Below are 16,355 nucleotides of genomic sequence, written 5' to 3'. Positions count from 1 at the left end.
CAGATGTATATCATTTCACGCAGGTAAGTATTGAAAATGTTGGCGTGTATGAGTGAGACGGCGCATAAATTTAGCTTACGGAAAGTTGGTTGAGCGAGAATGGGACAGGGACTGTTCAAGTCACCCACTATACATTCCTTCCTGATACCGGCGCGCCGTCGTACCTTTCGATCGTTCAAGTGGCAGATGAAGCTCTTAGGGCTGTCACTCGATACTTATGCTAATTACTTCAAAAACAGTGACTCAATTTGACTACTGTAATTAAATATAGGAATGCAAATAAAAAATATTATGAAGTTATATAATTCAAAATATGGAATACCAACATTTGTAACATTTGTAATATTGTAACATTACTTTGAATATAAAATTTTATTTGTATACTAAATAAAAATATTCAATTGTCTAACTCATACGCCTTATTGATTTTAACACTGCACCTTACAAAGAATTATGTTGCTTAATTTTTACAAATAAAATAAAATTGATTCTTAGTATTTTTAATAATTCAAATATTAATATTAATTATCAATAATATTTTTTGAATCGTGGATAACGGTTAAAAAGTCAGTGTCAATTATATATCTTTTACTAATATTCATGTAGTAGTTACAACGAATGTAGGGCAAGCAACAGCCCTACATCAAGATGTCACAAAGTAGCAGGTAGCGGTGCAAGGTCTGTGAAACACGCGCTTCAAATTTTGGCCGCTTTACAATCTACATGTGGATATGCCTTAGCGGCAACTACTTTCTGTGAAGTGCTCCTTAGCCCATGAAGATGTCTGCTTCTATGTTGGCTTTTTGCTTTTTTCGGTAATTAGTTCTGTTTCGTACTTACTATGTCGGATTTTTTTTGATGAGTTTCTTCTAGCTCTAGTGTACGTTAATAAACTTAAAAAGTGTTGTTACGAATGGTAAGCTAATTAAAAACTTATCACAATAAAAAATATTGTGAAAATAATACCTCACAGCATGATTCTCCCTTGGAACATATTTTTTTGTCGAAAAATAACTTGGAGGGTATCAGAGAGCGTTAAGCGAAACACTTCTGCGAAACCGGAGCCCCGGCGGTCGTCTGATGTTAACGCATCACGACACCGTATCACAACATACAATATGTTTCCACGTAACAAACCCACAAATTAGTATTATGTTTACACCTCCTCCTTCGACCTCTTTCATTCTCCACGATAAATGACAGCTGCAAATAAAATCTTGCTATTCGAAAGTCTACGCGTGAAGTTTTCTAAGGCTGATCAAGTTGCCGTAGTCTTATCGGAACTGACGTAGCGTTTAAAACACAAAAATACACATGTGAAATATGACGTGCTCTTGACAGTTTGACACGGGTAAAGTGTTCGCGGTACACTTCATTAGCTTCTCGGATCCCACCAATACGAAGATTTGTATAAAAATCCTAACGAAACTTGTTAAAGATATTATGGTTACTTGTATTACCCTACTCATTTTTTCGATAAATGAATAAACATAAAATATTGTTTGAGATTAATTTCGTCATTATTTATATCCATTTATCATAAACTCAAGTTACTAAGGTTTTTTCAAGATTTTCATGAATGTCTTAAGTTTTTCAAACGTAAATATTAATACCTCCCATACTCCTGTCAATTGTTTTGACAAACCCAGTCGCTCGACCGTGGAAATAGAGTGAAAAGAGGCCTCGGGGCTCGATAAGCGCGAAATAATGACGACGCATTGTTGCGTCTCTGGATCAAGTAAGTCGCTATTATATTTCTTAGAAGGAGCTGCACAATGGCGCACCACGGCTTTGCTGTCAGCGATACAATAAGCAGCTCTTCGTTTATTTTGTAGATGCTGCAGAGTAAGATATATGACAGATGACGTAATGTTACCTGTCTTTGAGACCGACTATAAAAATATGGTCGCGACGTTATTTCTAAACTTTCTGTGTCCTTTGTAACGGGCCAATGTGCATAGACGCAGGATAATCCCACTCATCTTACGATACAGCAGTATTCTTTATGAAATACATGTTACATTTTTATTTATTTTTTGCTTCGTGCTTAGGAAATTAAACATATTTCACTCAGAAATGAAAACGATGAGAGCGTTCAATTTTATAGCTGTACTATAAAACTTCCATGAATTTAGACTGGGAGAAAATCGAGCAAAATGTAAGGCCGCTCGGACGCTAGAGATAGTACTATCACATTATTCACGTATTTCTATGAATTTTTATGTGGCGGGCTCCCAATGTTCCTGCAACGGGAGTCTGGTTTCCATGTGGTCAAAATAGCGCACCACGAAGAGAGCCAGTGAAATAATGGTGGCAATAAGAAAAGTGAGCTAACCATTGATTTAGATTTTACGTTGGACACCAAAAAGATGACTACCTTTGTGTTGTATCCGCAAAAGTCTGGCTGGATGTCGCACTAAATGCACGTGCGCTGTGGAAAGCGCGATGGAATTATTGCGTCGACAGGTGAATACTAAAAGATATTTCTATTGTTGTGAACGGTTGTCAGTTCGGCAACTCCAACTTTGTATACATATATTCCCTCGTACGTATGTAGTTCAACAAGTTTAACTTCATATAAACGTAAATGCTAAATGGTACGTCACTATGATCGACTATCCTATTAATATTGTATCCAGTGAACAACTTCAATTTGTGTTGTGTGGTTCGTATTTCCTACTTAATAAACGTCCAAACGCTAGCGCCGCCGCAGCATGGTCGTGGCTCGACACTAACTTGACGTTCACCTGACGGCGACGTTTCGAACTAAAAATAATCTTCAGTAACTGCATTTCAAGTATTTCAAAGAAGTCAGTTGATGAGAATGGTTATTATAACTGTTTATTATTCTTTATAATTTGATGTATCGTTGGTCAATACAGATGACTGTCCTTTAGGAGGGTATTTTCATTTATTTATGCAAAAACTGTTAAAAATAATTTAAAAATCTTTTACCAGTTCTTCTTGGATATGAAGGACGTCTCGTCACGTTTGTGGTATATACATATATACAACCAATATATTGAATAAATATTTTGATTATGACTTTGTTTACTAAAATACAAAGAAAGAAATTTAACAAAAAGACCTAAACGAAAATAAGGCTTATATCTACGTATAATTAATGGAAAACGTACAAGTATTATTATTGTTATATAAAAGCCAAGTCAACAAAATAAAAATAAACTTTACAGATATTCCCTTGCGTGTGTGTATAAATTCTATATGTGTAAGTGTGTCTTATGCGTGATGTATGTATAATATTCGATATTTTATTGTCTATTATGATTGATTTCAATTATAATTTTCCGAATTAAGTTTTAGATGACTAATATACTGTCTGATATACTATTAGGGAAAATAAATATAATGTAAGCTCTTGCTATTGAGTATTTGTTTGATGCAAAGTAGTAGATACAACAGATAGATAGTGGCATGAAGCCATGACTCTAAGAAGCTTTGAGCCTTAATTTGTTAAGATTGCTTGTTATTGAAAGCAACAAATTATTTTTTAAGGGCCGAATTGGCATTCGAACCCATAACTCTATCAACGCTAGCCGTGCGTATTATTCACTAGGACTAGATCAACGGGACAATTTCATTATTGGACATGACCCTACAAAATAAAAATAAGACGTTTTTTAAATAGGGGGTCGCCTAGCGATTTACACGTGGTAGGTTCGGTCTTGATTACTGAGGGTATTTTTGACTTGGCACACCTTACACAAGTCATACGCTAAACTAGATTATTAATAGCCAACGCAAGATTTTTTTTAACATAAATGTTTGATATTATAATCTTCAAAAGTGATATAAGTATCAGGTGTAACGAAATCGGTAGCTGTAATCAATCAGGTGTCATTGTTATTGTTGTGATTTGTTGCGGCGTCGACTCCGGCCCAATCGCGCGGCCCTCTAGCGGCCATTAGTTTGATTAGCTCGTCCGGTCCACGCACGCTGATTGTGCGAACGTTCGGCTTTGATTGATTCCTCAAATGGCATCGTTCTGTGCTCACTTTATTTCCACTGATACATTACTACGCGATATACTTTAATTCACAATTAAATGTCTATCCAACTTCCGTCTTTATTACAAAAGAAACCTGTTTTATTTGAAAGGTGCCCAGAATATAAACTATTGTGTTAATCAGAACCCTAGTGTGTACAATGTCCGTGCAAAGAAAATGTGTTCGGTGGGACCGACATTCCCAACAAATGTAGGCTAGGGTGAATGGAGAAGTGACAAAAACTTGACGGATAAAGGAGAGGTCGAGGCGACAGACCTAAGACCCTCACACACGGTGTCCGTTTGAATGACGATGTCATGTTTATTTGGCTTAAAAAGGGAGGCACACTACTTTAACTACGACGCGTTTCCTTGAAAATAAGGTGACGTAGAAGTAAAGGAACTACATGAATCTTTAAGTACGTCTTGATGGGATAACACGGCAAACAGTTTAGAGAAACGATATTATTTTAATAATATATTTTTAAATAAATTACTTTTTCGATTCGAATTAGATACAGGTATTTTTTTTTTTTTGGAATAGTATAATTGCTTTTTTGTTATTTGAGTTTTTTAAACGAATTTCACTAGTTACTGAATTCAGATAGACAGGCTCGGCAAAACTAAAAAGCACAAAATTGAAACTATGTTTAATTTTTACGAAACGAACTTGCTGCTAAATTAGTTTTCGTTCAATCTCGAATACGTGATCTGTTTAAATAATTACAGTTTTCCTTTTTATTCGCAGGTCACGGTAGAGATGCGTATCGTTTCGATTGAGGGAGTTTCGTTAAATCGAAGTCGAGCTACTACTCACGAAGTGGACCATCAAACTGTAGGAAAAAGGACAAAACAAAATGTATAAAGGAAATTGCTTCCACAAATCCACTCGTATCTTGGACAATAAACGTGGGACGGCTCGGACGCCCTAATAGCAATGAAATCACGAAACCAAAACTGTCGTACATCGGATTTCGGTCGATATCTGAGGCTTAAGACATTATTGATGATCTATTACGTCTACAGATGGAATTGCATCATGTTTTGACATCCTTTATTGACTATAAAGTGAATTATCTAGTATTTTACTTGTTCAGTCTATTTTAAAAAGACGTAAATATTTTTAAGCAATACGAAAAAACCTTTATATTTAATTTAAGGCCGAGTTAATGTACAAAGTTAAGTAAATAAATAAATAATGACTTGATGTCTTAAATGATTGATTATTCTAATAAAATTCTTAGATTATACTACTAAAGATCAAGTAAATAAGCCAAACGCTATATATAAAGAAGCTATCTGTATTCATAAGATGAATTTTGATTATTACCGAAACTAAATGATAATAATTTTCTTTGGTAAGTTGATTGTTAAAAAAATACAATGTTATAAAATATTTGTAAGTGACAGTGTTAACATTTATTATGTGCCAGAATTCCTTCTAATTTAAAAAAAAAAAAATTGGAGGTCATGATGTTCTGGGTTCAGATAGCAGGTGGGGTCAATAAAATACATAGTCTAGAAATTATCAAAAACAAAGATTGAACGAAGAAGTTGACAGTATCATATTTTCTTCTCGAAAAGTACGTAAAGCCATTGGTACTCAGTCTGCGTCTCATCAGGTTATGAAGTTACACACAATAATATCTCTGAGCAGTTGGAAGAAGAATTTAGCTTAATCCAACTTGATGCGCAAGACATAAAACAGGAAGCTATGTCTCGCCTTGAGGGAGACATTTATTCAGCAGTACCTTAGGATTGACTGGTGATGGTCAATAAGAGATTTGTTCACAACAATTTTCAATATTATATTTTGCATTGGAAACGGATTTCATAAAATTCTAAAGCTCATGTATTACATTTAAACTATTATTTTTTTTATTAGTTTTAGTGAATTCGATAAAATCAAAATGTAAATTACTTAACAAAACCATCTAATGAGTAACCGTCTCTTTATGTTGTAAGTTATAACTTTCGTAAATGGATTCTAGAAACGACTTCGTTGTGAGTTCATTTAGAATGTATATTTTTATAGCCATTAAAACCATATTCATTAAAGAAAGGTATAAAAAGTATTCATATTTAGCGTTATGGGTCTTAAAGAAAATTACTCGGTTTTCGAATCGAACTTCACCTTCTTTGTTCTAACGGTCAAAATGTTAACTTATCTTTAATCTTTATTGCACCGTTTAACCTTTATTATTAAGAAAATACGGTATTAAAAGTAAAAGTTGGAAAAGCATATTCCGTAGTCATTATTATAATATTTTTTTTACTCATAAACATTATTAAATAGCGTGTCGTTTATACTAAATTATTGAAATCTAATTTATAAACAATTTATATTGTATACATACAGAGTATATTTTATTTGAAAATAAGTTTGAAGATTTTTGTTACAAGTTATATTTTTTAATTATTCATTATAAAATATTTAAAACGTCGATAAAAGCAATCCTAATCGTTACAAGATTTAAATATAAGTAAGTAAGGAGGATTAAGATCGTGACGAAATTAATTTTATTTTCAGCATACATTGTTCCCATGAGCTCACACATCCTTTCCATCAAAATCGAAAATGATTGTTCAACAACAATCATTATATGAATTCCAAGTGTTTTATATTGTATATTATTAGTGTTAACATGAGATCTGAGAGTTATCTCTGTAACGTAAGTTCGAAATGTTTTAATCATTTCGCATATTTATTAGAAGTTATATAGCAAATTGCCTGTCAGACACACTAGAGGTTGGTCAAAGGGTAGAGAGAGAGAGAGAGGTTAAAAATATAAACAGTTCTCTTTGCTTGCCCAGTTAATTTCAGTTTTTTTATCTTGAGCGTCCGTGAGCGACGATATTAAGTATTCACTACTACGTCTTTTAAATAAAACGATATTTCTTATTTATAAAATGAGTTTTCAATTGTATAAAGAGTATGTGAAACCATTAATTAAAATACGTATGTAGGAAGTTAAAAAAAAATTTAAAGCAAATTTTTATTTAAATAAAATAAAATTGAATAAACTAGATAGTACACTGACATTAAGCAGCAAATGTGCGTGCACAGTATATACGTAATCGATTTTGTGCAATTAGCTTAAGATTCTGTAGCACGATACCTACACATGCTAACTAACAGGTTAAATAAAATACATATAATTATGAACTACATCTTTTTTTGTCTATGTCTTTAAATAAAAAAGTATTTGCTGAGTCGTAATAATTCGTGTATATCTATCTATCCGTGTGTCAAAGTCGATATAGATGATAAATGACATTGCTATTTCAACAAATGGACATTATTGGATTTTGCCCTTTGTAATTTGACTAAAAAAAGGATCTATATATATAATTATTTCAAATCAGTTTTAAGTAAGAATATTTATGTAAATTCTAATCAACGTATAAAAGTTAAGTTTTTACCCACATTTTTCTTCGTAGGTTTTATTGAGTGAATTCTAATTGAATTTAGCTATCCTTTCGCACGTGACATGGCGATATAATCTCTGCCCTCTCGGCACAAATAAAAGCCAATATTAAAAAAAAAAAGAAATATTAGGTAGCCTTATAGTTTAAGTCTTATGTATAGTTTTAAATTATAAGTAGTAAGTGGTAAATGTTTAGTATAATGGATTGTTATTTCTAATAGATGTAATTATATTATTAATAAGAAATAATTCAAACGAACATTTAGGTCTATGATTTTTAAATCTACATATAGATGACTACTAAAAATTACAAAAAAAAAGAATAAATGATAAATATTGGACAACATCACATGCATTACTCTGATCCCAATGTGAGTAGCTAAAGCACTTGTGTTATGGAAAATCAGAACTAACGACGGTACGACCACAAACACCAAGACCCAAGACAACATAGAAAACTAATGAACATATTCTACATCGAGTCGGCCGGGAATCGAACCCGGGACCTCGGAGTGGCGTACCCATTAAAACAGGTGTACACACTACTCGACCACGGAGGTCGTTAAAAGAAACAATAAGAATATTACTATATATCTACAATGTTACTTTACATTAATAATATACGTGAAGATTAAACACGGAACCACAGGAGGTCCTGTTCTCAGTCAGTTAAAAATAATAATACATTAACAATATTGTTAGAAGTTCAACGTGCTTAGAAATCGATTACAATAAGCTTTTCCATTCAAAGGCAGTCTAAAGACTTGTTACACTTTAGGTATTGCTAGTTAAGAGTTAGTATTAGATGTCTGCATAAGTTTATGGTAATTCTTAAAGGAGTTAGGGACGTGGAGTGAAAATTTATTGAACATCTATATTGTTAGCGCCGTTTTATCTGCTTTCCACCGATCAAAGAGTATAACTTTGACCAAGTAATCATTAATAATTTATTTATGTATACTGATAAATATCTAAACGAATATTTTTTCAATATTTTTGATACGCTATAAACACTGATCATATTATACAATAACGAAAAAAATATTTATGATCTATATGCGTTTCAATAGAATATACAATAAAATGATAATGTAAAATACGAGGATTTACTGTGAGTAATATCTTTCATAAATCTTTTCATGATTTTTATAAGATTTTTAAAAGAAAAAAAGATTAAAGATTTTTTTATCTTTTTAAACACTCAAATAATTGAGCGACGCGATTAACACTTAGGCCTTGATACGAACGAAAAGAAAAGTTGAAATATTTTACGAAAATCTGTCATTTATAATTTCTAATGCAAAAGGCTGGCTGGGGTTTTGTTGGATCAGTTGGATGAGCGAAGTGTCAAAGTTAAATTGAATATTAGAGCGAAATGATATCGTCGGCGGAGTTTCGTTGGTTCGCACCGAGTAGTTAATCCGATGCCACAATTGACTTCAAGTTGAATGTACTAGAACAATTGTCTGTTAGTCACATCGCTTATTCATCATAAGTCTCAGTCTGTTCTTGTTTTAAGGACGGTGTAGCGGCTTTGTATTTGTGCTTTTAAATATGTTAAGGTGTTGTCGAAATTTAGGTAAGTTATAGAATATGTCTGAGAATATATATCCAACGTCAAACGTAAAACGTAATTATTTAGAACATAAGTTAGGCCTCTGATACAAATGATTTTGTCTCGGAGTTTAAGAGTTGCTTAATTAATTCGAATAAAGTTTTTAAAAAATTAAATATAAGATTTAAAAAAAGAGAACATCTACAACCAATTGGGATGAGTCTTTAATGTATATAATCTGCGATAAAACTTATATCGAACACGTCATTTTCAAAAAAGGAACACCCAATTATAAAAAATGTAAGTGAGGTTCGATCAATTTACAAGTAGCACAAATCACATTATAGTAACCACTGCGCTAATAGATCTTATAGTCATCGAAATAATAAAAGTAATAGTTAGTTCGTTTTTTTAATATAACTAAGAACAACTTAGTCATTAGTTAGGTTTTTATCAGTAATATTGTAAAAAGTAAAGTTGGACGAGAATGATAAGTAAAAAGAATTCCAAGTTCTAACGAGTACAAGAGCACATAATGTCTAGAGATGAATCGAATAAATTCATTTTTAACAGATAATAAAACTAATAATTTTTATTAGTTATAGTTTAACGCTGTCCCTTTAGGCTATGTCATTAATTATTATTTATTACACAATATTAAAAAGAAATGTTTCTTTTTTTAAAGTTAAATATTTATATAAATGTATACTACGTTTACAATAACAAGGATTCTATATTATTATAAAGAAATATAAATTATAAAAAATATTACACAAATGTGTCTAATTCTTATAACATTTCTTACCTAACGTCAACAGTTCATAATTTAGAACTAGTGTAAACACAGTAGTAATGTTAGTAGGACAGATATGAAAACTCATTTGTCGTGGACAATTGACTGGGACAGACGGCTGACAGGAGGCTAATAGTCATGAAGCAAGATTAACTCGCCGCAAACAAATCGTCCCTTACTTATTGCTTATATTTCACGTGACGTCAAGCTAAAGTACGATCACACAATAAACATACTCGGCTAGAAAAATTAATTTGATAAAAGTATAGTATTTATAAATATAATAGGCCTATTTATATTATATAAGATAATGAAAAAAAAAATATAATTAAATGAACGTTAAGGGTATAAAAAAGGACAAAGCAAAATAAAAACATAAAATTTTTAAATTATGAAATTAATATATATATGTATTTATATTGTTCTTTTTTTATTTTTTTATAAACTTCAATTGTTAACCGTTGTTTATAAACATACCTGAAATAAATCTCAACACTGTTTTAAAAAAAAAATCAGTTGTGTATTCTGAAAAGCTGGAAAGTAGAGCTACATATGGGTCATCTGTATGGACACAAAATTGTGTACAAAGAGCATACTGTTCATTATTTTACTTACCCTAGTTTTCTCTGTTACATAAAGACTAAAAGCAGGCCAGAATATCTTAAAAATAACGCATGGAATGTTTTCTAAGCACTGTTTCAAAAGGCAGAGATGAGCGCTTACCGACACCTAGCCTGTTTGCATTTCTTTTGAAATAATGTCGTAGTTATGACGTCTTACTTTATAGCACATATTAAACTCGGAAATGAAATGGTCTTTATGCAACGTTTTACAGTTATAATAGTGGTTCGTATTTAGAACTGATATCACACTAAAAGCTAAACAGTATGTTTTAATCTAAATTAATACATATTAATATTTATACATTAATAGTTTGTAAAGATCTACGAACTCACGAAGGCACGCCCTTCCACGTTAAATTACGACGTGCCTTCGTGACGTTTATGAGTGACGCTCTTGCTTACAAGATGCCTAGTGGGTCCACTAACATTCAGTAAAGACAGCGAGAAAAAGATGCAAATAAGATTATATAATTAATATTAATACGATAATTTAACGTGAAGCAGCGCTTTCGGGATTGTTTTACGGCTGGTCTACTTTTTTTGATATAGGTAGGAGGACGAGCAAATGCGCCAACTGATAGTAAGTGGTCACCATTGCCTATAGACAATGGCGTTGCAAGAAATATTAACCATTTCATACATCACCAATGCGCCACCAATGACGGGAATTAAGATGTTATGTCCCTTGTGCCTGTAGCTACACTGGCTCACTCACCCTTCAAACCGGAACACAACAGTAAGTACTGCTGTTTGGTGGTAGAATATCTGATAAGTCAGTGGTACCTACATAGACGGGCTTACGAAGCCCTACCACCAGTCAATAATCATAAAAAAGTCCTTCTAATATGGAGAATGCGAAATGAATGGAAATGCTTGTCCAATGCGCATTAATGGCAAATTATTACGTCGTGGAATAAAAATATATACATATACTTATTTAAATATCGTCAGTATATTGTAACAAGCACATTTAAAATGATTAGTCACCTTCGTTTGTTAATTTATACGGAGAATTGGAATTTTTCGTTTAATTAATTAGCCCTTTTTATTTCACTTAACAATGCAGCCTTGAATTATAATTGTTAATGTCTGTCGAAGTGGTCCTTGGCTATAAATATTTGGCCTAATTATGGAATAGATGAAAAAGAAATGAATACAAAAAATGTTCACTCATATTTATGGGTCATTATTTTTAAACAAATTAATTAATTAAGTCTTATGCCTGTGTAATTATTTTGTTGTACGACATGACTTTACTTACAATTTTTATAAAGCATTTTAAATTAAATATAATTAAAAGCAAAAAAATCTTGGAATTATAGACTTAAGTATTACACTGAAGTATTACTATTACACTTTGAGAATTATTCTAAAATAATCAAAAAAAAAAATGTTTTTACGACAAACGTCTAGACTCTGTATACATTTTATTGATATAAAATGTAAGATACAAGTATTAAAGATTAAATAATCGGCGAGCGATTCTGAGGCAGCCCACGTCCAATTAGGGTCCGGATCCCTTGAGACCAGGGATCATATCGTATACCTCGACCACTGAAACGTGTTCCTATGTAATACGTTGGTATCCTTATTTTTCACGATCTTAGTGTTGTACTTTTTAAAATTATTTATTTATTTATTTATAGTATAATGAGGTTAACGGGTTAGTTATTATTTTACTAATAAACGTGGACTTCTCACAATTATTAATTCATTTGTTATTGATTGTGTATTATTTTAAGTCTATCCATCTATCCACAGAAATAAATCGTACATCTATTTATTTCTATTAGACGTCGTGGTTATTTTTTTTTAAATTAATATTATCTTTAGGTCTACGATTAAATAAATAAAACAATTTCTTCTATTTTACATTTGTAAAAGGTAACAGATTATAATAAGAATATTGAGGGCAAGATATTTTTTATTATAGGTGAACCGAGTTTTTATATATCGAATTGTTATAATCTGTGTAAAACGTTTAACATATCGTTTTACAACTATCGATTATTAATAATATTTTATTATATTGAAAATTCTTTACGCTTTATAATATAAAATACCTGTATCTTATATTAAAATATTACTTGAATTTTTATATCAAATTTACTTTTGTAAGTAACTTCGACATAAAAATTAAATATTTATTTCACATTAATACTAAATGTTTTCATAGAATATTAAATCTTAATGAAAATACTAGTCCTCTGTGAAAAATTCGCATTCATAAAATTCTATTCTTTATTCCATGGTCATACAAAAAAAACATTTGAAGAGCGAAAAGGTTGCTTTCGGTTTTAGCGTTACTCGTAAAGAAGACGAAACATTGCCGACGTAAAAGGAGGTAACAAGGATCACCTCTGGCGAAATTCAAAGTGACAGGATTACAGAAACAAGGTTAAGAATACCATTATTTAGTTTTTTTACTTTGATGTATGTTGTGCTTAATACGATACCGGTCTCTTTGATATTAAAATTAGAGTCCGAATATTAAATATTGATTTCTTCGTTTTTTCAATAAAACTCATCAGGCTAGCTAAGCCTTGAAATATGATTAAAATTATAACTTCGGCTTACAGCATTGTATATTATTTAAAGTTACTATAAAATAATACATTTAAGAAATGTATGCACGTGCAAAAATACATTCAATTTATTAAGTCATATTTAAACCTGATACATTTTTTTCTGTCAGAATCTGTCCTGTATCTACAGTTGATTAAAATTAAATTTTTACATAAACTTTTTTATTTCTCGTGATCCATTGTATAGTTTAAAAGTAATATAATAATCATTTATAAAAACTTTTACATTTCTGAAATATACGTACATTTTTCTTTTATGAATTTTATTTCCATAAGATGTTTAGTATTTTTTTTATCACAAACATGTTTGATATCATCTCGATTATCAATTTTTGATTCAATTCAAAAAACGATGAGGGATCTCGTATATCCAGCGATTACCTGCAACACGAAACAAATCAGATTTTCAACGTTATAAACATCGTGAGCGAATCGCGCGTTAACTTCAAAGCGATGTTGCAAGACCCTTCTCGTTACAAAACTCATTACAAGACGCCAAATAAGAAGTCGTAAAGCAACCTTTCTTCAGAGCCCATTACGCTATGCCAAATGATATTTTTTTTATTTGTATTTAGCATCGTTTACATGGGGCGGTCCCATTGCAAACACGAGCCGAGGTTAATCTCTGTCTTTCTTTATCTCGGAGCCAATGAGAAGAAAACTTTATTTTGTGCGTAAACATGGGTAATCGACTTCTTTTTCCACGCAGACGGTTTCAGTTGGAATGATATTGAAAGGTCAGGATGTGCTGACCAGAATACGTTACTAGTATCAATGTAGCCGAACGGCTTTTATATCGTATAAATGACCAAATGACTTTACAAACTCCGAATATCTATCTACAAAGGAATACGTGAGAAATTTAACGTATTAATTAAATAAAAACGTAAAACGTACGAACAAATTCTAATAGTTACTTTTCCGGTTTAAAAGCGATACATTTATATTTCAACAGCGTTATTTTGTACAAAATAATTAATTCGAAATTCAAAATGTATTTATAATAGAAGCTTTTTTTTCGAGTCAACGAGAAAAAATATCCGATTAATCGAACTATACATTATAATGTAATATATTTAATTAGGACTGCTGTTTCATACTTAATTATGATAATTTTCATGAAATAAGATAAATTAATTAAACATTTAATTATCAGCTACCTATATAATATTTGAAATTGTTAAAACATTTTTTACTGATGAGTTATTAAATAATAAAAATGTATTTTAATATAAAAAATATATTAATTTTTTAAATTTATTTCTATAAGGAATATATAATTACTCAATTAATTATTATTTTTCAAAGTAAACAAATAACTCTCCGCTCCGTGTAAGTAGTCGTAACGATTTTGAAAATACACATTTTAATCCAGTATTATTCCGTTATCGCTAATGCAAAGAAACCGTGAGGATTTTATTCGATAAATATATAATATCCAGTTTCGTTACCTACTCGAACACTTAAATAAATTTTTCCGAAGTAGGCTGTTTCATAAGTCTTCTCTACAACTGATAATATTTCAATGTACGAAGGAAAATATTGAATTTCCGAAAACGGCCACGTTTCAATAGGATATATATGTAAAGCTTCCGTCAATTAAATAAACCTATATTTCTCAGGAATACCGCCTTAAAGTTAGTTGGCTTGTTGTCCCATGATATGAATACAAATATACCGTTTTAACCATACCTTAACAATATTATTCCCTAAAACATAATATTTTATGGTGTTTCTTGATATGTCCAATAGTTTTATGTATTATGTTCCTTTACTTTACGTGTAATGAAGGCTTTCGATCGTTTTTTTACGAGGTTTTATTTTATAAGTATTGTATGCTCTGTATCACAAACGACAGCTTGAGTTTTATGTTTTATTTTAAGGTAAAATAAATGGTGTCGATTACTTTTTTTAATTATTTTTAACTTTAAATTTCTGGTACATATGTATATGTATAATAAATTACCAAATATAATGAATAATCAATATGAACTGGAGATGTAAGTCAAATAATATTTAATCAAGTAATTAATACGGCCTTAAGCAACATATCTTGATTCTATAAACTATTTTTAAAATAAGAATACGTTAAGAATAAGCCTTTGTTGACCAAATCAGCAAGATGTTGGTAAGTCGATTTGAATTAAGTAAGTAATTTAATTTACTTTTTACAAAAAAAACTATTTCATATAGTTGTACCGAATATCGGTATGTTTAGTTATATTGATAATATTGATTTGTTATCAATTACATGAATTTGTTAACCGACTTCAAATATTTTTGTTTGAAGTCTGTTAACAAATTGTTAATTCCGTTGTTTTTTTTTAAGTTTTTTAATTCAGAACTCCGTCATGAATTTATTTAGAATTTGTTTTGTCGGCTATTTCCCGTCTGTTGGTATTTGTTTTTAAGTAATATATATATTGAAGTCGGTTATTTTATATTTATATTTTATATAATTGATAAACTTTGGGTATTATCACGATGTAATGTTTACAATACTCTGTTTCCAGTAATACATTGTTTCAAGCACGCTGCTAGACTAAGAAACAGATGTATTTACTAGAACACAATTCAATTTTAACAGCATTTAGCAAATTTTCAACAAAATATTTTCATAGATCATAAGAAACTTTCTCATTTGCCGTAAAAACCAATAAAATCGATTGATAAATTTCTTAAACAGAATTAAATATATTTTTTGGGAATGTCAACCATCAGAGGACATCCTAATAAACAAATATATCTGGTTTATTTCCATATAACGATTCATATGGAGTTACATTTTTCAAGCTTGAGGTAACAGATCTGTTTTTCAAATATACGGCTGTATTTGCACAAAACTTATTTTTTAGTCTTCTGTGTCAAAGAGTAGGCTGGCCTTTTCAATGAGAGCCCTATTTGCTCTCTGACAAACATTATTCTGACCAGACTTGTATGTATTTATCTTGTGGTGTATTATACATGTTTAATCAGCTAGTTCTCCGTTTCAGTATTACAAAACTCATCACCGTTGTCCATGCGAAGTTTTCTTATTTTATTTTATGGGTTACGACAATTGGTTTTAAAATGTCTAAGCAATGTATGTTGGATACTATAATATTTTACCAAAAAAAATAATGGACTAAAATTTTTTTCTTAAACTTCAAATGGGATGAAAAAAGTAACGCATACAAAAGAAGATGCATACAAACAAAAAAAATATATAAAACAGTTCAAAAATGAAGGAGTATTTAGGTAACAAACATAAAAAAACTGAATTCATAACCTTTTCAAAAGTCGTATAAAATTAAATTTAAATTCATTATTTTATTTCAATACTGAATAAAAACAATATGATTTACATTTTATACAAATAAAACAAA

At 30.6% G+C, this 16,355-nt stretch overlaps 1 protein-coding gene across 6 annotated transcripts in view; it reads right to left on the bottom strand.

The window, feature by feature from the left end:
- Positions 1-16,355, bottom strand: part of LOC113399104 (semaphorin-2A) — a 343,072-nt gene that overhangs the window by 112,427 nt on the left and 214,290 nt on the right. The window lies entirely within an intron of this gene.

Source organism: Vanessa tameamea, chromosome 15 (genome assembly GCF_037043105.1).
Source record: "Vanessa tameamea isolate UH-Manoa-2023 chromosome 15, ilVanTame1 primary haplotype, whole genome shotgun sequence".
Lineage (NCBI taxonomy): Eukaryota > Metazoa > Arthropoda > Insecta > Lepidoptera > Nymphalidae > Vanessa > Vanessa tameamea.
Note: the sequence above shows the minus strand (reverse complement) of the source record. Positions and strands in the feature narration are given on the sequence as shown.